Genomic DNA, 23,479 nt, shown 5'->3' with positions numbered 1-23,479 from the left:
AAATTTACTTTTTTAAAAACCCAGTTAAAACAGTGAGAGAGGCTCGATCACACTGATCTTCCCTAATTAAATCAATACTGTAGAAAGTCAGTTAACCTGACAGACGGTATCTTGGGACGTGTCCCTGGCAGGGGGGGTGGCAGGGGGTATGTGGTGGTGCGTCCTGCATCTGAAGGTGGGAGCTTCTTGGCCAAAGCCCACTCTGCCTCACAGGAGGCTCTCTGCCTTGGGAATGGAGGGGCCAAAAAAGATAAGTGAAGAGTCTTGTCCTCCAGTGACCTGAGGGTCTAGCTGCAAAGACCAGTGTTAAGGAGACTGAAAGAGACAGAGCAGCACAGGTACCACACAATGAACCCCTGGGACTGGCAGAGTGCCCAGTCAGATGAGGTTCCCATGAACACACCCCCAGAAGGAACGGCCTGGGAACCCAACGGCAAGTAAGCTGGGAGAGCAGTGGGCAGATCTGAGGTGGGGACATGGCTTCCGCAAAGCAGGTGACCCACGTGTGCTGAGTACTCACTACTGAGAGCTAGATTCTTTGTGCATTTTCTTTCTTTTTTTTTTTTCTTTTTGGCTGCATTGAGTCTTTGTTGCTGTGCGTGGGCTCTCTCTAGTTGCGCCGAGCGGAGGCTACTCTTTGTTGCAGTGCGCGGGCTTCTCATTGTGGTGGTTTCTCTTGTTGCAGAGCATGGGCTCTAGGCACGTGGACTTCAGTAGTTGTGGCTCACGGGCTCAGTAGTTGTGGCTCGCGGGCTCTAGAGCGCAGGCTCAGGAGTTGTGGCGCACGGGCTTAGCTGCTCGGTGGCACATGGGATCTGCCTGGACCAGGGCTCGAACCCGTGTCCCCTGCATTGGCAGGCGGATTCCTAACCGCTGCGCCACCCGGAAAGTCCCATCTCTGTGCATTTTCTAAGACACAGAACCACAGCTGTCATCAGACCCCTAAAGGATCTGTGATTCAAGGACTCCTGACCAGCTCCCACAAGGCTACAGCCTGTATCCCTTGGAGCTGTGGCTGTGCTTCAGTCTTTCCAAGCACCACTGCACGAAACGCTAGGGACTGCCAGTGTTTTAAGAGATGAAGCACGACCCCAGCCAAGGAGGCCAGGAACCAGCCACCAAGGACGCTTCCCACCCCCTTTTCGGTTCCATGAGATGGTGACTGAACAACAAGGGAAAATGTAGGAACTGCCCTTGGATTTCTACTCTATTACATGTTAGACCACAAATGCAGGCTATATGATGGTCCCCATGGTGAGTGGAGTATCCTGAGCCCCTAAGGTCACGATCTAAGAAACCTCCCGGCTTCTGCTTCTTTACTTCCTACCTTCCTGACTTGGAAAGTCATTTATCTATACTGATCTTTTGCTGTTGGCGGGCTCAAACTCATAAATCCACTAGGGGATTAAGAGACCTGTGCTGACATAAAAGTGACCTGGCTCTGGTTTTCCTATGAGAAAACACAGAACAGAAGGCAAGGCAGGTCAGCGTCACCCTTCAAACACTGTGTCAGAGTGGCGTGCTTCATCAGTTCAAAAGGACAGCTGGTGCAGTACATCATGGCCCAATCCCAGGGCTGGAAAAAAGAATGAGGAAATCCAAAGTGGTTCCTGTTCCTCCCACCTCCGCTTATAGCTGAGGTTGTTTTAGGGGTCAAGGGTGACAGAGGCCTCGGATGGTGGAAGGAAACAAAAATGGGCGAGACGGGCTTCCCCTGCCGATGCAGGGGACACGGGTTCGTGCCCCGGTCTGGGAAGATCCCACATGCCACGGAGTGGCTAGGCCCGTGAGCCATGGCCACTGAGCCGGCACATCTGGAGCCTGTTTTCCACAACAGGAGAGGCCACAACAGTGAGAGGCCCACGTACCGCAAAAAAAAAAAAAATGGGTGAGAAACCTGGAGGGGAGGCACGACCACCAGCGTCTCTGTCACACCTCGGTCTGACCTGAAGGCTGTGAACAAGAGCCGCCCTGACGTTTCTGCAGAGCCCTGGTCCGTGTGCACTACTGACTCACATGGTTATGAGGGATCCTTTCTATTTCTCACACATGAATGTTCTGAAAGAGTTTCAAATAGTATCAAAAGATGGTATGGGGACTTCCCTGGTGGCTCAGTGGTTAAGAATCAGCCTGCCAACACATGGGACACGGGTTTGAGCCCTGGTCCGGGAAGATCCCACATGCTGCAGAGCAACTAAGCCCGTGCGCCACAACTACTGAGCCTGCACGCCACAACTACTGAAGCCCGCGCTCTACAAGAAGAAAAGCCAGCGCAACGAGAAGCCCGTGCACCGCAATGAAGAGTAGCCTCCGCTCGCCACAACTAGAGAAAGCCCGCGCACGGCAACGAAGACCCAACGCAGCCAAATATAAAATAAAATAAAGTAAAATAAAATAGAAACAGCTTTTAAACAAGGAGCCCGGAACAGATTCCACCATCTGAGTTCCAAGGATCAAAATGACCAAGTCTGAAGGACTGTTAAAATTAAAACAAAAGAATATAAATTTCAAAATTCAGGAAGACAGGGGAGTGACGAGGAATCTCATACACTGCTGGTGAAATGAAAGGGTCGAACCACTTTGTAAAACTGTGTGGCAGTTCTTAGAAAGCCAAATATGTACCATATGACCTAGCAAATGATTCGACTCCTAGGTGTTTACCCCAAAGGAATAAAAACATATGTGCACACGAAGACTTTTATACAAGTGTTCATTAAAACTTTACTCTCCACAGCCAGAAACTGGGAACAAGTCAAACAGCCCCTCAGCAGGAAAACGGATCAACGTATTATGGTACACCCACTCACAAGAATACCACTTGGCAGTAAAAAGGAACAAACGACTGATGGATACAACCAGTGGATGAATCTCAAAGACATCATGTTGAATGAAAGCAGCCAAACACCAAAGGGAACATACAGACTGTACGATTCCATTCTAGAAAAGACAAATCTGTAATCACAAAAAGCAAATGAGTGGTTGCCTGGAGTCTGGAGCATGAGGGGTAGGCAACGGAGATCTTTTGGGGTGATGGGGCTGGTTCTATACATCGATGGTGGTGGTGTTACATGGATGTATATTACATGGATGTATACAGTTGTCAAAACTCACTGAACTTGTGCACTTCAAGTGGGTGCATTTTTACGATCTATATGGTATGCACACCATACATCAATGAGTTGACTATAAAAGAAAAAGAAAAAAATCCAGACCAGGTTTTATCAGCTGCCTCTCAACCACTGTAATGTCTAGGAAGGGATTAAACATTGGAATGGAGCAAATCTGGGAGGATTAGAAACAGTATATTGGTGACTGCATGGGTGGCTAGGTCATGAGCACAAACAAAAGAATATGTGGGGGAAAGCTTTCGTTCTACAAATAGGGAGTGAAGCAGCTCGAGGCCTCACCAGGAATGAAGTCAATTGAACTTTAATCAAACATGCATAGCGTGTGCTGTGGAGACCCACTGCACATAAATTCAGGGAAGAAAAGCTGCTGCAGAAATCAATAGCTTACTGAAACATTAACACAGGCAATCACTGATCAAAAGGCAGCTCCACAAAGGCAGCCTTGCAAATGAGCTCCTGCTTGCGTTGCAAGCGCACATAGAGGCATAAACGCTGTCGACACGAATGGCCTGTAATGATCATTTTGTCCCCAGTGCTCGAACCTCATCCCGCAACAAGGCCTCACAGTCAACAAGCCTCGCGTCTCGGGGCAGAACTGCACAGGCTCAAGGAACTAAACTGGTTTAGTGCCTGGGCAAAGAAGCAAAGGAAGGGGCTGAAGTCATCTCTCAGAGAAAAGCCGGCGTGCAGCAACGAAGACCCAACGCGGCCAAAAATAAATAAACTAACAAATAAATAAAATATATATATTAAAAGAAAGAATGGATAAACAACAAGGTCCTACTGTATAGCATAGGGGCTATATTCACCATCCTGTGATGAAGCATAATGGAAAAGAATATTAAAAAAAAGAATGTCTGCATGTGTGTAACTGGGTCACTTTGCTGTACAGCAGAGATGGGCACAACATTGTAAATCAACTAAACTTCAATTAAAAAAACAAGATAATTTCTTTTTCTGAAGTAAGATGAGCTACATGTCTTCTCTCTAAGGGACCTTGGGGAAATGAAAGCATAGAAGAGACTGTTGAAGAGGAAGGCGCTGTAGGCACTTCAAGTATCAAAGGTTCGTTGTCAGCGAGGACGTCTGTCCCCAGGACCATCACAGAGCAAAGCTCCCCACGCCCCAGGTTCTCTCCCCGCAGCCCAGCACGAACTCCCCAGACACGGGCCCTCTGGGAGGCTAGTGTGGAGGCAGAACAGGCAGTCAAGTATTTTCGTCCCATTGCTGAAGCCTAAGGGTCTACCCAAGACTGAGTCCCATTTGCTGCAACTGTCACGGAATCGTTACTGCTACAACCATCCACGGAAGTCTCAACCCTCCAAGGTGGGGGAAGACGAGGTCCAGGGATCCCCGCCCGCACACCGAGTCCAGGGCTGCCATCTACGAGCAGGTCCTCTCTTTACAAGCCAAGGGAGGCCTCAGTCTTTTGTAAATAACCCTGTACACGCACACCTCACTCTCCATTCAGGGTACACAACAGTGTTCCTTTCTCTTCCATTCTGACAACACGGTTCTGTGAACTGGCAGAAAACGATGCCCACTGGTCTTCCGTTAAGCTGTATTAAGCAAGGCCCTGGAAACCAGTCTCCTGCTTCCGGAACACGCAGGGAGGCAGGTGGGTAATTGAACCCGGTCCCTGCACTGTACTCAGTGCCCCCGCACCTGCCTCAGGAGGTACCCAGTGGGGGGCGCCCACAAGTGCCCCTTCTGCTGGTGAGGGGAAAGGGACTTCTCCTTTACCAAAGTTTCAACAGGCACCCTCCTCTCCTAGCCAAACACTGCCTACTAAGTGGGGGAGGGCTGGGGAGACGACAGAAGAGACGGGATGGAGCGGCAGGCCTGGAGCTGCTCATGACGATGGCATTATAAACAGTTTCTTCTGAAGCGATTTTGCAGGCACTTCAAGGCCACCTGCCACAGTCAGCAGACAACGTGGTGGACAGGCCCCACGAAGTGGCAGCTGGCCTTCACACGCAACTGACACACCCCACTGCAGGGGTTAGAAAGTAAGCGTTCAGAAGGAATTATCTTATTTCTCTAAGACATATTATTACTGTTCAGACGCTAAATGAGTATTTTAACTTGAGTATGTGGAGCAAGCACCGCTAAGTGATCTCCACACAACGTCTGAAGTCAGCAGGCCGATGGCCAATTAGCATCAGACTGGTGTTCCTCTGCTAAAACTTGTTTGAAGAATGCCCTTCGGTCGCCATCTGGCTCCTTCTTTGGTGGTCCAGGTAAAAAGGATGAAGAAACCCACCACTACGGAGAGATCTAAAGCTTTAAAAAAAAAAAATTAAAAAAAAAAGTGTGTTTTTCCAGGGAGAAGGTCCAGGAAGCAATGAGTAGTTATGAAACAAGGCCCCAAACCCAGTGGGGCAGGAGGGAGAAGGAAACATGGCACAGAGTTGCTTCGAGCTGCTTCATTCCCCAACCCAGGGCCCCAGGAAATGACACCGTGGCCACTGGAGCTGGTGCTAGGAAGCCTGCCTGGGAAGTGTCTCCTGGGAAGAGCTGCTCTAACCGGAGCCGAGCTCAGGCCCTCTGATTTCCATGGCCACCTCTGCCTGGGAATTACAGCTGCATTGTTTCTTGGCAAAAACTACTAATCCAAGGGTAGTGAAGCAAGTCAGTTAAATTTCCTGTCACAGACTCCCACGCAAGTCATTCTTTCCCTTCACTCCCTGAGGATTCAAGGGCTGAATCTGACAACTGTTTAGAACATCTGAGGTGAGCAGCCGGGCACTGGGTAGAACCGTCCACTGTCTTTAGGGGCAGCCACCTTTACAAATCTTTTTCCAGCAGGCAACTGGTTGTCTTCCAACAACAACTCTGGTAATTAAAGCAATGCTGTCCTGGGCTCCTCCTTTTGTTAACCAACCGAATCCCCTAATCGCTAAAGGAGCCCCCAGCCAGCTGGCTCTGCTGCTAATTGTTAAACACCACCTCTGTGGTCTCGGAGTGCATCTGCGAGGACGATGACATGCTTGAAGGCGCACAGCAGAAAACCACAGCCTCTGACCTAGCAGGCCATGCGGGAGGAAGCCCCGCGCGAGGGGGTATCCTGCTTCGGGGCAGGCTCCCGACGCTCCTTACCCTCTTTACCCACATCCGGCTCCTTTCCTGGAGAGACGAAGGGAAGGGAGGAAAGGCAAGACTTTGGAAGTCCGGGAAGGCCTCCTGGGTGTAACTGGTTAAAACGACAAGGCCACGTGAAGACACTCAGAGATATTCCTGAACCAAGCACTCTGCTGCCCCTGTTTAAAATCTCAATTGTGCAGGGTAAAGGAAAGAAAAAATTCTTTTCTTTTTTCTTTTTTTTTTAAACAATTACCACCACTACATGTGAACATTGTGAAGGAATGGGAATAGATCTGGGTTTTTTCAACTCAAAATTGTAGAGATTTCCTAAGCTCTACACTTCTTTCGCTGCTGACCTCAGCCACCTGCAGATCCTACCTCTGGTCCCACACCTTCACGCGGATGTCCAGACCTGCGGTCCTGGGCTGGCTTGTCCCCTTCCACACAGAGACTAGGTCAGTCCTCCCAAAGCACAGCTCTGACCTCGTCAACTTTCCTCTCTGAATCACTGAAGGCTCCTCGAGGCCTACAGAACAAATGCCCAGCTGCTTCGCTGCTTCCTCCAGGCCTTTCCCTCTGTCCCCAGAAGACCTTTTGACTGCATTCCCCACCTCTCATGGTCTCTGGCTTATGCCAATCACGACGGCCAGTCCCTGTTCCTCGGTGCTTTCCTGCTGCTGGCGGGACGCAGCCCCGTGAACCGCTCACTACTCTGTCTCCTTGATGTCCGGTCCAAGCCCTCCTCACCACGCAGGGCTCCGGCCATCCCAGATGTCGTCTTCTCCTCGAAGCCCTCCTTCACCCGTCTCGCCAACCACGAGGCCGTTGCAACGTCGTCTCACTCCTCCGTGCTGTACACACAGGCTCTCGCTCGGACTGCAACCACGAATGAGCTTGTCCAGCTCCCCAAGTCTATGTCCACCTCATCTGTGGGACCCACCCCAGAGGTCTAGGGCATCATCTTGAATATAATGAGTATTCAATAAACATCTGACAGAATGAGTATTTCTTGAGAACTAAAAGTCACTGGAAACAAACACTAAAAGGGTAAAACTTTTCAGAAATGGACAAGATTGCCAACTTTTTATTTTGCCAAGTAAGGTCACTGAAAACAACTGCCTCATCTCACCATTATTTCACAAAAGAAATGACATTATCTCTAAAAAGCAGAAAAAGATAGACAATCTCCAAATAAGGGTTCCTTAATTTGATATTTAGTGTTATGCAAAATGACTACATTGTTCTTATTTTTCACTTCCCACAGGCCAGTGAAAACTGGATCCTTGCGCATGCGTGGTCACTTGGAAGCAGCTGCTCTAAAGGTGGGCGTCAGGGCTGGCGGGAGGGTGGGCTTAGGAATCCAATGCCACCACTTCCTCACCAGCAGCTTTACTTACAAACCAACAAACCACCTTTTACTGGGCTATAAAATCTATAATAACAATAGCTAAGCACGATAAATATGCACTTTCCCTACTTTAACTTATTTAGCCTTCATAGTACCCTCGCATCTTCATTACCCCTGCTTTACAAATGAAACAACCAAGCCACAGGGAGAAGAGGTCACAGCTTCCGTTGGCAGCCCTGGGGGTCTGGCTCCAGTCTTATGTTCTTAACCACTCTGCTATGAAGTAAGGGGAAACAGCAATTTTTTTTTTAAAGTCAGAGGCTCAAATTTGGGTTAACTTTGATCTGCAGAGTTCATTTCTATAGTATCTTAAACCCACTAACTGGAGCCTGGATAGTGGTGGCTGAAGAGCACAGAGGAGCACTGTGCATCCCTGATCACAACAGGCAGCCGGCCTTCCCCCCATGAATTACAGAACCGCACCCGCCTGAAGCAACTCTTGGGGGGACCAAGGTCAGACACACATTTGGTAGGCACGAGTGCACAGTCAGAATTATGCACAAGCCCAGAGAAACATGTCCTACTTCCCATACCGAGAACAGACAGCAGGGACAAGACTGGACGGACTCTGGGGGCCCACTGCCACGGGCACCCTCCTGACCAGCTCGCCACTCCTTGGGCCGTCCAGGGGCCCCTGTTCCAGAAGCCCTCTGTCCACTTCTCGCTCTAGGCTACAAATGTCACAGACCCGTGCCGAGCAAAGGGCCTTCACACACCTCTTCACCCCAAAGCAGTGACTCTTCATTCCCCAAGGAAGCTTGAGAGTTTAGATCCTGTAGAGTCCCTCAAGAAAAGACTTCTGCACATGCTACAGGGCATCCTTCCAAACTACTTCCAGCTAGAGGCACGTAAGTAAAGCGGCGACTTCCAACTGTGACTCATGGGCCACTCAGGGGAGCCCATGAGCCTCCACTCTTGCTGCCTCCTCCCCAAGCGGCTCCATTAAACCACCAACTGAGCCCCCGCAGAAGGTTCTGCCACTTCACCAAAAACAACAACAGTAACCAAACGTAAGTAACAGGTCTGGAAATGGCTCATTTGAAGACACAGATCAACACCATCACGAATTGGTCTAAAGCCCAGCCTGAACTGAAGGGCTCCCAGCCACGTGCGGGGCCCACATCAGCCTCTGGCACAGCACGTGACCCACCGCCTTTGCTTAACACGGATCCCCGCAGAAGCACCCACAGGGGGGGCCTTTATTTTTGGTTTTACTGGGGTGTTTGTTTAAATACAGACTGTTAACATTTTCAATATAATAACGTCAACACCAGGAGTCTCGTTTTCTCTGTAGGGCCTCCCAAACCTCAAGAATTCATTCACTGAAATAGGTTTTCTCTCCCACAAGCTGAATACTTCATTATTTCCTGAATTCACTTTATTGGGGTTCAGCAACAGGGCAAGTGGGATTTCACCGCCATCGGGTCTATCACCACATCACCCTTCTTAATGTTTTCTAGTTCCTGTAACAAAACCACAATTCTACCAGCAAAGGGGGAGAAGAGAGAGGGGAAAAAGAAAGCCATAAAACTGTTAAAACCGCCATTCTCTGTCTCGTAAACATTTTTCTATTTATCGGCCTTTCATTGTCTGTGCAATCTTATTATCCCTGCACAGTATCAAAGTGACATCCGCCAGGGTCACCCTATAAAATATACATTGGCAATGCAACATTTAATGACAGGAATGGGACAAAAGATGAAGGATGGGAGAGGGTGGCATGCTACAGGACGTTTTAAAGGGATCATCAGTTATATCTGTGCATTTCCCGAGGTGATAACTGAATAACGGGGCTGGAGGGAAAGCCGTTTTTGAGCTCAGAAAGGACAGTCAGGAGACAACGTGTTTGTACTGGAAAACCTGTAATGACTGCCAGAGAACGAGAGCAGCTACTGTAGCAACACTGCTTCTTCTATTTTATGCCTTTTAGGGACGCACAGCAAATTATCAAGTACAATCAATTTCTGCAAGTTGAATTTTGAAATAAAGGATAGATTTCCTCATTACAAAGAAAGGAGGGAAAGGGGTATTTAATTTTGTCATTCTATCACATTTGTTTAATAAAAGGAACAGAAGCAAAGATTGCTCTTCAAAGCACAAAAACACAGTTACAGTACAGCATCCCAGATGCGAAACGTGCCATGTCTTTCACTTGAATTTTGCATTTAACCTAAGGCAAAGATCTCCGAAAAATCCAGACAAGCCTGCAAACCAAACCTGTGCTTCTCTGTGCTCCCGTCTCTCACACGCGGCCAGCAGTTGCTTCATGGCAGCTTTTAGCACAAAAGAAATCCAGGGAGGAGGCCGAGGGGTCAGCAGCTCTCTACACACAAGCTGTTCCGGCTGAGGTGTCCCGCCCCCCAATTCCTGTGCCTGTTCCTTCATGGTTAGCTCCTAGGAGAGGAGGTGAGGGGACCTCAAACTCCTCCAGCTGCGAGAAGACTGCCAGCAGGGGAGGCGGAGGACACCAGAGTTTGCTGGGGGGTAAAGAGAGTACCAACGAGGAGCAGCAGTGTGGGAAAGCGGTAAGGAAACCGGCCACGCAGGCCCCTACCAGTGGGGGCCACATCTCCCAGCTGATCCTAGCAGCTCTGGGTGGCAGATTTCCACACGGGTTTCCTCACCACCGCTTCACTACGACCCAGGAGAAGCAGCCCAAGTCTAGAACACCTCACAGATGCCTGGGGTGCAGGACACTTAGCTCACCTGGGCAGACGAGGTGGGAAGAAAGGGGACCGCAGGATGGACAGACAGCTGCCGGCAGAACACGAGGGGAGCACCCGCCCCCCCCGAGGCCCCCCAGGAAACAGCCTATGCCACCCCCCATGAGGTTGCCATCGGAGGAAGGAAAGGTCACTCAGTCTGCGCTCCCAGGACGAGCAGGTGTGCTGGGCACCGTGACCACAGCTGCTCCGGGTTCCAGGGGGTCTCCAAGCATCGTGCAGGTGACTCACGCGAACGCGCTCGCTGTAGCTCAGAACACACGTGCAATGTGACCCACTAGGGCTTTGGGCTGTAGTTTATGAAAACGACTTGCGGATCCCTCGCCACAGCTCGTAGTGTGGGCTCGGAGGGCTCCCCGTGCCCCCGGCCCGGCCCAGGTTCCTGTCTAGGCCTCCTCAGGGCTCCCCGTCAGGGGCTGGGGGGCTGGCCCCTGCGGGAGGCCGCTGCAGGTGTGGAGCCTGTGAGGACGCACGGGTGGGTCGCTCCTCTCAGGGGCCCCTTAGGCTCCCTTGGCAGCATCCCCAGCCCGAAGGGGCTCGGGAAGATCATGCTGCCACCGTGGGGCTGACTGCCCAGAGGGGAGCTGGAAGCTTCCTTGGCCATCTGCCCAGAGGGGAGCTGGAAGCTTCCTTGGCCATCTAACCGACGTCTTTAAAACACTGGATGGAGCTAGATCTCTGAAACAAACTGTATGGTAGGGACGACTCTCTAGGGCTGACTGGGATCCCTTCCCTCTTGGGTGACATGGTGCAAACTTATAATCAGCACGCCTTGTGTGCATCCAAATCCCGCAATCTCATTCTGGAGACAAATCACCAATGTTGCCATCCTGGGTGGCTGCAGTCACCCCACTCTAGCTACCCCCTCTCCCCTGGACTGATATGGGGTGTGGCAGGAAGAGGGAGGGGTGCTCCCGGGGGATACCTGGACCACTCCCTTTTATTTTAGCCGCGCCTCACGGCATGTGGGATCTTAGTTCCCCAACCAGGGATCAGACCTGTGTCCCCTGCATTGGAAGCGTGGAGTCTTATCCACTGGACAGCCAGGGAAGTCCCCCAAACTACTCCCGACTTTATGTTGAGACCGGCCCAAGACGTGAAGGTGTTCTTGGCCCACTCTTGGGAAATTTTCCCTCATGCCCCACGTGTTGCTAAAAGGTCACTCTTGGGCACTGGCCTTTTGTAACAAAAAGTGACACGACGGGAAGACACTGACAGATGAGCTTTGCATTCTTATTACCTAAACCTGAGTCCCAGAAATGACGCTAAAAAGTCAAACTTTTCATTAATTCAAGAGCTTTAAAATCTTAAAGAGCTTCCAGTTGCAGAAAGCCTCAGCAACGGCCTTTATCCAGTTCTGCTTCACTTCCCCAAAGAAGTCAAAACCCTTTGCAGTGAAGGAGAACAGAAAGGTAGACATTTCTCTGTGAGGCGACTTCGGGCTTGAGCCCATGGCCACAGGGCCCTACTCTGCCGAGAGAGCAGCCAGAGTTGGGGCAGAGAGCAGGACTGCCAAAGAGACATCCCTCAGGCGCTGGTCCCCATTTTAAAAACGGAGAATAGCACCTCACTCATTGAACTGTGACATTAAGAAGAGTTGATGCATACAAAACACTTCGGACAGTGCTTGGCCTACTGTAAAAGATACATAACTGTTGGTCACGACACTGAAACAAACCAAAAAGTCCCAGTGGTGGTAGCAGCTACAATGCCTGTTCTTTTGCCTGACTGGAAAATAACTGTATCACAGTCACAAACGAAACACGAAGTCCTAAGAGAGAGCAAGCAAACTCAGCATTTCTAGAAACAGCAAAAGCATTAAATATTTTTAAAAATTCTGACTCAGGATAAAAAAAAAAAAAAAAAGCAGAATTGAGCTGAAATGGGTGACGAGTACAACTGTATTCAAGAAGCAACAGGGACCTGAATGGTTCAAATGCTTACACTGGCCTAAGAGATGCACTCGCTGTACTTGTGGGCTGGCCATGCCCATCCCTGGGAGCCACAGGCACATAGTCGAGCCCTGGTAATGCCAGAAACCTCACCAGTGTGGCCAAACGAGAACCACATATCCCAGGTCACCACCTTCTGCCACAAATGACCACTTCTCGCCTGCACCCGTTAACCCACATGCAGCACAAACCACAACAGTACCATGAGCCAGAATCTAACCTCGAAACCAGTGACGCCAACACACAGGCTTCAGGAGCCAGCACCCCAGTGCTGTACCGAGTTCTCCCCAGCCCTCCATGACCAGCTATGTGTCCATGGGAAGGCTCGTTAACCTCTCTGAAACTCTATTTCCTCATCTGTAAACTAGGGAAGGTTCAATGGTAGCTCCCTCCTTTACAAGGCTGTGGTTAGGACTGAAATGCCTAAGAGGGGCCTGACACATATGCTTAATAAATGACAGCCATGACGTTTATTCTCTTTCCATTTGGGAAAAGGACTAGAAACTTAAAACTAAGTTCAACTTAAGGGACTAGTTTAATTAACTGAATTAAAAAAACAATCTTCCAAAGAATGGTTTCTGTAACTGACTTCCTTCTTCTAATATGTTCCCCCCCAAACTAGACACTTTATATAGTCAAAGAATAAGGGAATGTTAGGCGTAGCGAATGATAATGGTGTTCTGGGCAAGTTCATGGTATGAAAGACAGCACAGGTCAAAGGTCAGCATTCTCCCCAAAGCCCCCAAGTAGAACCACCAGAACATATACCTACCTAAAAGCCTCATTGAGGCAACTGAAAAAGTCCTGTATCTGCCCAGCAGCAGCTTCCATTCTTAGATAAGCATCACGAGAATGAGAACATGTAGTATCACTACTCATTTCAGCAGGAATGATCTAAGAGAATGGACCTGCTAATCTGCAGCAGACTACTCTGGGGTTTACCAGTTGTCCCTACACTTCAACGCAGAATTAGCTTTAATAGACAAGTTGGAAAGGTCCAGCTTGGGGGACTTGCAACACCCCATTATTTAACTTCATGACACCGTCACTCCACTCTTAAAAGTCCCAAAGAACATTAATTACAGTGAACTTTGTTAGTGAACTTTAAAAATACTCTCTTATGAAAATGTGGAATATAATAATGTCCCAAACCCCAGAATGAAAACTGCTGGCTTAGATCACAAACTCTTTAAGCAGAAAGAAAGTTGAAAAGACTCTCCAAGAGTTAAAGCTAGAAAGAATCTGTGTTTCTTTTTTTTCCCCCCTCCCCTCCGCCCCCAAGAATCTATGTTTCTGATGCTGAGCTGAGGATGGGAAAAAATGTTGAACAACTCGCTGTATTACCCCACAGCATCCCTGGGCCCACCGACTCAGGGGGTCTGGGATCTACAATCTATTCCACGTTGTGGCTGTCTCTCTGCCACTCCGTGCTGTGTAATCAGGGAACGTGTGAGCTGGGATGTCTGTGAAGTTCAGCCTACTCCTGAGTTACGTATGTCCTCTTCCCACTGTCCAACTTTTTCCCCTCAGGACACCAGGTCAATTCTACAATGCTCTCCCACTAAAGGGACTGTGCTGATATGTCCAGAAAATTAATGTGCTGTTCTAGATGCTTTGGGGGTACTAAAGCCCCTACATCCTAACACTGTGTTAATAATTAAAAGTAGGGATCCTCTCCTGGGAACTCAAGCAATCATTTCAACGGTGACTCACATTATGGCAGCAAATAAAGAAGCAAGTGCTAGCTACTTAAGACAACAGCAGAGACACAAGGCTATATACTAACCCCAGATAAGAGGAAAACTGGCCTGATTTGCACCACTTAAAAATTCTCGTCACGTATGATCAGAAAAGCTCTGATGTCACAACCAGATGCTTTGAAGACATTTTCTTTTGCTCCGTCTAGTGACAGGAAGCAGCACAGTTCTGTACACTTCTACTCGCCTGTTCCAAAAAGGCTGCTAATAAAGTGGTCAAGCTTTATGTTTTTTAGTTCTATGACTTAATTTCTAGTAAGTCCCAACTAAACTTTATGTCTCACTCCCTGGGCAGGAGAGATAATGGAATGTGGCTATTGCTCCCAGGTAACAGAGGTTAACAACTGGCCATCAACATGCCATGTCACTTCTCAACTGATGAAATGACCACAATCACTTCAACAACACTCTAAAAATGACCCCAAAGCAGCTTCCGCCAAGTCTCGCTTGCCCACATGCTCCTCCAGGGCCTGCCTGCCCGACAGCAGCTCCTCAGAGCTATTCCTGCCGGGCCTCAGGATCAGGTCCACCACCTTCCATTCCCGGAATTCCCAGCCAGACTAGGTCAAGTGTGGCCTTGCTGCACTTCAGAAGAAGCAGAGGGGAAAATGTAGCTCCCAAATGTTCCGTGTTTTAGGATTTAACACATTCATTGTCTGAAATCAAATCAAAAGCAATTACACACATAAATAGTTGAATGAATAATACCAATACCTGCCACAGTATAATAACTGAGCTGACTCGTCATTAAATGACTTTAATGATGTCCCATGGCCCCTCCTTTCAGAGTCTCCGGCTGCCTGCTTGCCCTCTGCCCAGACAGAGAGTCAGGTCTCCTCAGGAAGCCCCAGGAAAAGCACAGCCCCTGGGAAGTCAAAAAACGATACAAGGAAGGCCTAGACAAATTCCTAAAAATCGAATGGTAGTGGGACAGGTTACTGAGAAACGTTAAACCCTGCTTCATGCTAATTCACAAAGGAGATACAGGAATTCCATGGGTGCCAAAAGGACCCTTACGAATATCAGATTGCAAAAAAAAAAAAAAAAAAAAAAAATCAGATAATGTTGTACTTCTAGCTCCTGGTGGCAAAACAACACAAGACAACACAAACCCATGGACTGAGGAGGCCGGATCAGCTACTTGGTGAGCTTTATCTCCAGAAGGGAAGATTTCTACCCCCAATAAATCCTGGCTCAGAGGAGTCAAAAGAAATGCAAAGTAGCAGCAGCTTCCAAGCTTCTAAGCAGGGAAGCAAAGGAATTTTCATGAATTTAAGGTGCACTTCTGTCCCAATCGGTCAAAATACCAGCGTATTTAAGAAAACGTGTGATACTATAGTCAGCTAATCTCTCCTTAAAAATTATTCTTGAGTTAGAAAGACAATAAAAAAAAGTAAAAAAAAAAAAAAAAAATTGCTGCTGTGCCCTGTATAAATCTCAAGGAGAAAATGGAGCCAAGAAAACTTCCCAGGAACCTTTCTAATTACAAGCCAAGATCTACTTCCCACATTTGGGATCACTACTAATAAGAGCGTTCCTGAGCTCCCCTTAGCTCGTGCGGCACTGTCCCATAAAAGACATTAAAGCCGCACAAGCAAGTCCTACCCCCTCCACAACACTGGACTCTGAAACACAGCCAAGGCAGAATTCCAAAGAGCCAGCTTCCTTTCTGGAGGCAGCAAATTGAGCAGTGGCCCCAAATTCTTAGGGCTAAATTTTCTAGCAAAGTTTACCTCAAAGGCTTAACGTAAAGGACAAAGGTTTTGAAATCTATTCTCTGTCCTCTCAAGGGCAGCCTGCAATTTCGGATGCAGGGAAGTGTGAAGAAATATTTCATAATGTGACCAGAAGGGACCGTCAGGAAAGTAGGAAGGGGAGTAAGGAAAGCCCAAAACGCAAACGGATCTAGAGACCCAATTCGATGCAATTTCATTCAAAATGCCAACTGTTTAGGTTGTGGAGCGAAACGAGCTGATTCCAAAAACTTTAAAGAGCAAAGGGCCAATAACCAAGATATTCCTGAAAAAGAAGAGCAAGGTGAGGGACTTGCCACACCAAATGTCAACAATTCTTCTAAAGCCAGACAGTGAGGTAGGTGCTGGCACAGAAGTAAACAGACCAATGGAGCAAAACAGAGCCCAGAAATGGATTCATGCACTGCTAGAAATTTCGTTTCTGACATAGCAGGTGATATAAATTAGTGGAGAAAGGCTGGACTTCTCAACAGGTGGTACTGGGACACCTGGTTATACACATTAAAAAAAAATAAGGGACTTCCCTGGAGGCGAAGTGATTAAGAATCCACCTGCCAATGCAGAGGACACAGGTTCACTCCCTGGTCCCTTGGAAGATCCCACGTGCCACAGAGCAACTAAGACCATGCGCCACAACTACTGAGCCTGCACTCTAGAGCCTGCGAGCCACAACTACTGAGCCCACGTGCCTAGAGCCCGTGCTCTGCAACAAGAGAAGCCGCCGCAATGAGAAGCCCATGCACAGCAATGAAGAGTAGCCCCCGCTCACCACAACTAGAGAAAGCCCGCGCGCAGCAACGAAGACCCAATGCAGCCAATAAATAAATAAATGTTGTCCCCTACCTCATACAATAACCAATTCCAGGGGATTAAAGACATATATAAATGTAAAATTATAAAACTCTTAAAAGACAATAAATATAGGAGACTGCCTTTACAACCATGAAGAAAGATTCCTTAAATACTACAAATTCAAATCATAAAGACTGATACACTTAATTCCATAAAAATTAAAAACATACTAGTTCTCCCGCAAAGAACATGAAAAGATAAGCCACAAACTGGAAGTGCATTTGCAACACAGATTTTTTGTTTTTAAATAAGGATCATCTAGAACTCTTACAAATCAAAAAGAAAAAGAAATTCAACTGAAAAACGAGCAAAAGATTTACACACAGGTCCTTCATGGAAGAGGAAACAAATGACTAATAAACGCATGACAAGATGCGCTATATCAGCAGTTATCGGGAAAATACAAGTTAAAACTACTCTGAGATGTTTCAAACTCACAATAGTAGCAAACACTTTAATGCCTGACTCTGTCAAAGTGTTGGCAAGGAAGTGAAATTACCGGAACTCATATGCAGCTGGAAATAACTGGCTTTAGTAAATGAGAAGATCGGCATACCAAAACCCAGACATTCTAGTCCTAGGTATCCCTAAAGAATTCCTCTTACAAACATACCAGGAGACATGGATGGCAGAACCGTATGCAAGAGCAAAAAAATCTGGAACAAACTGAAATGTCCGTCAACAGGAGAAAAGTAAAATGTGTTATAGTCATACAATGCTGTGAAACCCTGTAGAACTACAAATGACATAGTGGAATCCCAGGATAAAGGTGAGTGAAAAGAGCAAGGTGCAGAAGCATATTCTTCCTCCACAATTCCATTTACATACAGTTCAAAAACATGCAAAACTAAACAATATATTGTGTACGGATACAAATATTTGAGGCAAAACCATAAAGAAAAGGAAAGGGAGTAAAAACAGACTGTTCAGGATAGTGGTCACCTCTGAGTGGAGAGGAGGGGAACTGGACTGGGGAGGGAACACTCCTGCAACCGGCAGCTCTGTGGTGGTACACGGGAATTCATATGTTCTTATTTTTATACCAAACACATATTTCATAAAGATTCTTTTCTAACTCCTCAATATTAACCAGAACAAAAGCTACCCAGAAGACCGTCAAACATTCCAACTCCGCCATATTAGAAAGGTTTCTCAACTCTCCAGAGAGTTTGGAAGTCACAGGCAGGTACCTCCTGCTCATCAGACAGCAGCGCAGCGTGAGGGCTTACTCTGCCCCTGCTCAACTGCTTCTGCTCAGAGCTGTGCCTCCACCTGCTCCCACCTTCCCACCCCCGAGTGTCCGTCCGCACTAGGGGTGCCGTCCAAGCCCCCGCAGCATATCCACTGCGGGGCTGCTCACACTTTGATTTCCTGCATCTGCCTGTGTGCGAGCTCTTCAAAACCAGAAGTGGGCCTCAGGTCTGAGACCTCTCCTTCTCTTATCCACCCCCCAGTGTCAGGTCACTGTTTCCCTGAGTGCTGTAATATTTTACGGAAAGTGCAGTGCTTTTATAAAGTGACACTCCTTAGAAACCACGTGTATGCTGGGAAGGATGACGTGAAGCCCCTCTCCCCCAGGTTAGTCTTTAAAATGATCCAAATCACCTTAAAATAAGCAGAGCTGTGCTTCTAGATAAGGCCCCAAATGACTCTATAGATGTCAACAGTTTCCAAAATTAATCTACAGGACAAGCAGGCTCAAGTGGTGTGAAGAATATGTCTGTGAAGTCAAGTCAACCTACTCTTTTGTTTGTGCAAAACCTGGAAAATTCAATATGTACCTGGAGAGACGAGGTTCTAAACCCGCACCCACAATGCCTCCTGGGTGTGGCATATCACTGTCTTGCTCTTCACTCCCAGCCCTTTGAGAAACCTCCTCGCCACCCCACTCATCTATTTAAGGTGGTGTTGTTCTCTGGCTCAGTGGATACACCTACTTCAGTGAAGCCCAGTGGGGCAGACAAGCACGCAAGAGGCCAGGCTGCTGCCCGGCTTCTCTCTGTCCACACTCTTGATCTGCTACAACACATTTTCCATCCTGCATCTTGTAAGTAAGTAAGTAAGCAAATAAGTAAGTAAGTAAATAAATAAATAAATAGGGGGAAAAAACCCCAAATCTAATGTCCCTTCCCTGTTTGAAATTCTTTAATGGCTTATCATGTTTCTTAGTATTAAAACATAATGAAGTGTTCAAGAGCATGGATTCTGAAGCCAGACTGCTTGAGATCAAATCTTGGCTACACCACTGTATAAACGTGGGCAAGTTACACGGTCTCTTGTCTATGAGGTCCATGAATCAATGCATGTAAAGGACCAAGGAGAGTCTGGCACATCAGAGGGCCTCAGGACACGCTATTACTACTGCCAGAGCCTGCAAGGTCACCGTGATCCGACCCCTCCCCGGCGCTTCTACTGCCCCCTTCACCGTTCTCCGTACTACCACTACATTTATTTTCCTTTAGCTCCACCTGAGTTCCAAGCTCATCCTATTCCAGGGCTTCTGTACAACTTGGTCCCTTGGCCTGAGGGGGCTCTTCTGATTCCATCCTTCCCCCTTCATCCCTGGGGTCCTAATCTAAATGAAACATCTTTACACATATGTTCACTGAAGTTAGGTCCCTCTGTTATATTATACTTCTAGTACTTTTCCTTCATAGTACACATCAGGAGTTATAATTATATATCGATACTTAAAAGACTGTTCACTTAATATGTCTTCTTACAGATTTAAAATTCCATCAGTCAGGGAACATATCATTTTGTTGATTGCTATACTCCTAGCACCTAACACAATGTTCACCATTCTGTAGATCATCAATAGATACTTGCACAAGGGCTTCCCTGGTGGCGCAGTGGTTGAGAGTCCGCCTGCCGATGCAGGGGACGCAGGTTCGTGCCCCGGTCCGGGAAGGTCCCACATGCCGCGGAGCGGCTGGGCCCATGAGCCATGGCCGCTGAGCCTGAGCGTCCGGAGCCTGTGCTCCGCAACGGGAGAGGCCACAACAGTGAGAGGCCCGTGTACAGCAAAAATAAATAAATAAATACTTGCAAAATGAATGGATACAAGAGAATCTAATACCAACTTGACTGATCTTTTTAGGAAATAACCTAAAAAAATGTATATGCTCAAGAAGTTACAAGTTAAGCATAATGCTTCATTTTTTTTTTGAGATAAAAAAACTCAGAGTGCACTGTAAGAATAGTATTCAGCAAAATATCAAATATTTGAAAAATCAAAAAAGTCTAATCTAACCAATCCTTTATCTTTTTTTAGTCTGGTATCTTCCCTAACCTGGATACTGAATATATGTAACCAGCTGAGAAAGCACCATTTTTCCTCTCCCCTGGGTCTCATTTTTCATTTCTAGCCTTCTAAAAATCCAGCGAAGATAAAACATTGGTTCTTCCCTATCAACACTCAACACCCGCTCTGAGGACCGCCCACATCACCCCCATCTTTCCTCTTAGCACAGCAGCTTTAATCATGGACCCAGAGTATTCATAACTCCCGCGAGCAGTGGAGTCCATCTCTAAGGGATGTGGAGACCCTAAGGAGTTAGGGGCAGCACTTGTTAAGCCAGTATGCCAAGAGTAAGGCTGTGATGCAACGTTTTTATCAATTGGGCCGTCCTGTCCGGAAAGTTTCAGCCATTCGTGAAGCAGCTGTCTGACCAATGCAAGTGACGTGCACAGACACGGCTGCAAAGAGTGCGATGTGCCATCTCAGCGATCATTTTTTTTTTTTTTAAAGGTCAGGTAATTTATTTTTTTGAGGGAGAAAAATATGGAACGCTTCACGAATTTGCGTGTCATCCTTGCGCAGGGGCCATGCTAATCTTCTCTGTATCGTTCCAATTTTAGTATATGTGCCGCCGAAGTGAGCACTCAGCGATCATTTTAAAGGGCCTCTGTTTCACAGAAAATAATATTAAGAATCTTAAACTATGTAGAGCTTGGTCAAAAACACAGTTTGATATCACCCAGTGAAGATGACGCTACCCACTACCCAGTGAAGATGTACACTAATAAAAGGAATGACGTTTACCACGAGGTGGGAGAAGGAGCCTGTGGGTGGCTTGTTGTCATAAGAAGGAAGGGGGAGACGCTCAGACGGGACCTCCACAGGATAAGTCCCCGAAGTGACCACGCAGCCCGCCAAGATGATACTGGTTTGCCAGAAACTGTCCTACACTTTACTCTACTTTATCTTACCTTTCCAGGCATTTCTGCGAACTTTTTAGTCTTAAGCCTTTTCCTTAACTGTTTGTTAAGCTCTTTGTTCTCCACCAACTGTTCTGGAAGGATCCAAATATAACAGTTCTTATCTCTATCCCCATTAAGGGGAAAAAATGCCAAGGAAGGGCTTCCCTGGTGGTGCAGTGGTTGAGCGTCCGCCTGCCGATGCAGGGGACACGGGTTCGTGCCCCGGTCCGGGAAGATCCCACATGCCGCGGAGCGGCTGGGCCCGTGAGCCATGGCCGCTGAGCCTGCGCAGCCACAGCAGTGAGAGGCCTGTGTACTGCAAAAAAAAAAAAAAAAAAAGCCAAGGAAGATGCGGCGTCCTCTTTGGGGAGGCCTGAGTCACAGCATCTGCATCTTTTGGGCTTTTCCAATCAGAGCCACAGCATGACAGCAAGCAGTGGCCTAGTGGCCTTTCTCTTGCTGACTCAGCCTCAATACCTGCTACATTGCTCTGGTTGAACACTCCTTCTTCATGTCTTATTTAATTCTACTTATGAAATGGGGCTGATTTCTGGCCCTAACAGGTCAAGATACTTTAACAGTAATACAAAATACTCTATATCATTGGCATATTGGGCCCCTCCCAACAAAGAGACCCAAGCACAAAGACTTCATTTCTGTTATTAACGTCAGCTGAGCAGCACAGGTAAGATAAAACAATAACGCTCAACTCTGGTGCACCCAGAGCCGAGCAACCAAATAAACCGGAGATGATTTAATCAATAAGAGTTTAATGGCATCAAATTAATTATAGATTTACTAGTGTCCTGGTAAAAATGGAAACCATATAAACTGAAGTTTAAAATATCTCAAGAAAACACATGAAGATATAAGACTACCTTCTTTAACTCCCTTCATTTTTGTTTGTAGTTTGAAGGGCTACTGGAAGCTTCAGTCAACAGAAACCCAAACCCAAGGCCCAGTCCTCCAACCTGAAGACTGATGCCCCCGCGTGCTCATCTGTGACTTACGCAGCAGTGATCCTCTACAGCACAGCCCAAGGGAAACCCTTGATTCCTCATTCCGAAAATTCCACATTTCAATTTCTAATTCGAGCACAGCACTCTAACTGCACAGACAGGACAGAGCCCAGATTCAACACAAATTCACACAAATCATCTTGGGCACACAACACAGCTGTACGCAGAGCTTTTCCCATTACAAGTTGAGGAGTAGAACAGAAATCTTGATTAAAAGTGAGCCCCCCCACCAGCCCTGGCAAAAAAAAGTCAGCCAAACATACTGTATACAATTTTGAATTGTACGATTTGAGTAACATTTTTTACTTTTCAGTCTCACAAATTTTAGGTTTGACAACTAGTACAGGTAAGATCATTTTGACCATCAAATATGCAATTAATCCTCACAACTGTGCTAGGATGTAGGTCATATTATCTCCATTTTACCGATGAGAAAACTAAAACACAAAGTGATCAAGTAACTTGTCCAAGATCGGAGAGAGTGGAAAAAGAATCTACACACGTTTGCCAGAAATTTTACGAAAGAAGGAAGAAGAGGTTACAGCAAAGATGACAAACTCAACAGTCAAGCAATCTCACACCAGGAAGAGAAATGTTTACTACCACTCGAGAGGTGGAACAAGCAGGTAAAAAGTGATGAAAGTCACAGGTCTGAGTCCCAACTCGGCCAGTTACCTAACTGCTTCAGGAGACTGTCATCAAGATGAAATAAGATAAATATGTGAAACTGCCCTGTAAACCAAAAAACCATAAAAACAAGGGTATTTATTATATCTCCATGTAGCAGTTATCACGTGGAGCTACACTTGTTTTTCTTAGCAGACTATGAACATTTTAAGAGTAGAAGAAAATATGTTACCCATTTTTATACCCTCAGCATCTCCCTAAAAAAGACTTCCAGACGGGAACTCAAATGTCTTTTGAGTGACTAGCTGACTGAATAAATAAATGTAAATACAATTTAAAAGAAGAAAATACATTTTAAGAACCAGTCAGAAAGCGCTCTACGTGGGAAGTCTGTTAACTTAGTAATAAACCTTTAGATAAGGTGTCCAGTGTTTCCCTTAGTAAGACACTGTTTTACCCCCTCCTCCCTCCAAAATAAATCAAGTACTAGGAAACTAAAAATAAACTTAATAATACCAAAGAATGAGCAATTTCCTCTCTGGCCTTGTTTGCATTACTAGTTTAGGGGAAAAAAAGGAGCCTCATTTCCTGCTCAGCTGTGCAGGCATCTGAGGACACACTTGGGGCTGAGGAAGAAAAGGTGGCGGGGGGTGCTTGATTTAGAAGAGCAGCATATTTGCTGAAGACCTTGAACAAGGTGCTTTGAGAAAACAATGTCAAACTTGCCTGGATCTTTCTGGAAATAGGTTAATTTCCGAAATTCTTTTGTGGGGATGTAAGACATCTGTGTTTCTAAACAGGGGGGAAAAAAAACAAAAAAAAACCAAACCCAACCTTCAAATGAATGCTTGCAATGCGAGTGCAGCAGGAAGGATTAGAGGTTCAACTGGTTGAGTGAATGAGATGTTTGGATAGAATTAGACAGTGAAAGCCAAAGGAGAATAGGAACACAAAATTGGAGAAGGAAGACTC

At 46.9% G+C, this 23,479-nt stretch overlaps 1 protein-coding gene and 1 non-coding gene across 9 annotated transcripts in view; both read right to left on the bottom strand.

Annotated features, from left to right (window-relative positions):
* Nucleotides 1-23,479, bottom strand: part of RERE (arginine-glutamic acid dipeptide repeats) — a 429,014-nt gene that overhangs the window by 12,087 nt on the left and 393,448 nt on the right. The gene's annotated exons all lie outside the window — the stretch shown is intronic.
* Nucleotides 20,437-20,543, bottom strand: LOC117202403 (U6 spliceosomal RNA). Its single transcript, XR_004484742.1, has one exon. It is a non-coding gene; the product is annotated as a U6 spliceosomal RNA (small nuclear RNA).

This window comes from Orcinus orca, chromosome 1, assembly GCF_937001465.1.
Source record: "Orcinus orca chromosome 1, mOrcOrc1.1, whole genome shotgun sequence".
Lineage (NCBI taxonomy): Eukaryota > Metazoa > Chordata > Mammalia > Artiodactyla > Delphinidae > Orcinus > Orcinus orca.
This window is presented reverse-complemented; position numbering and strand designations above follow the sequence as displayed.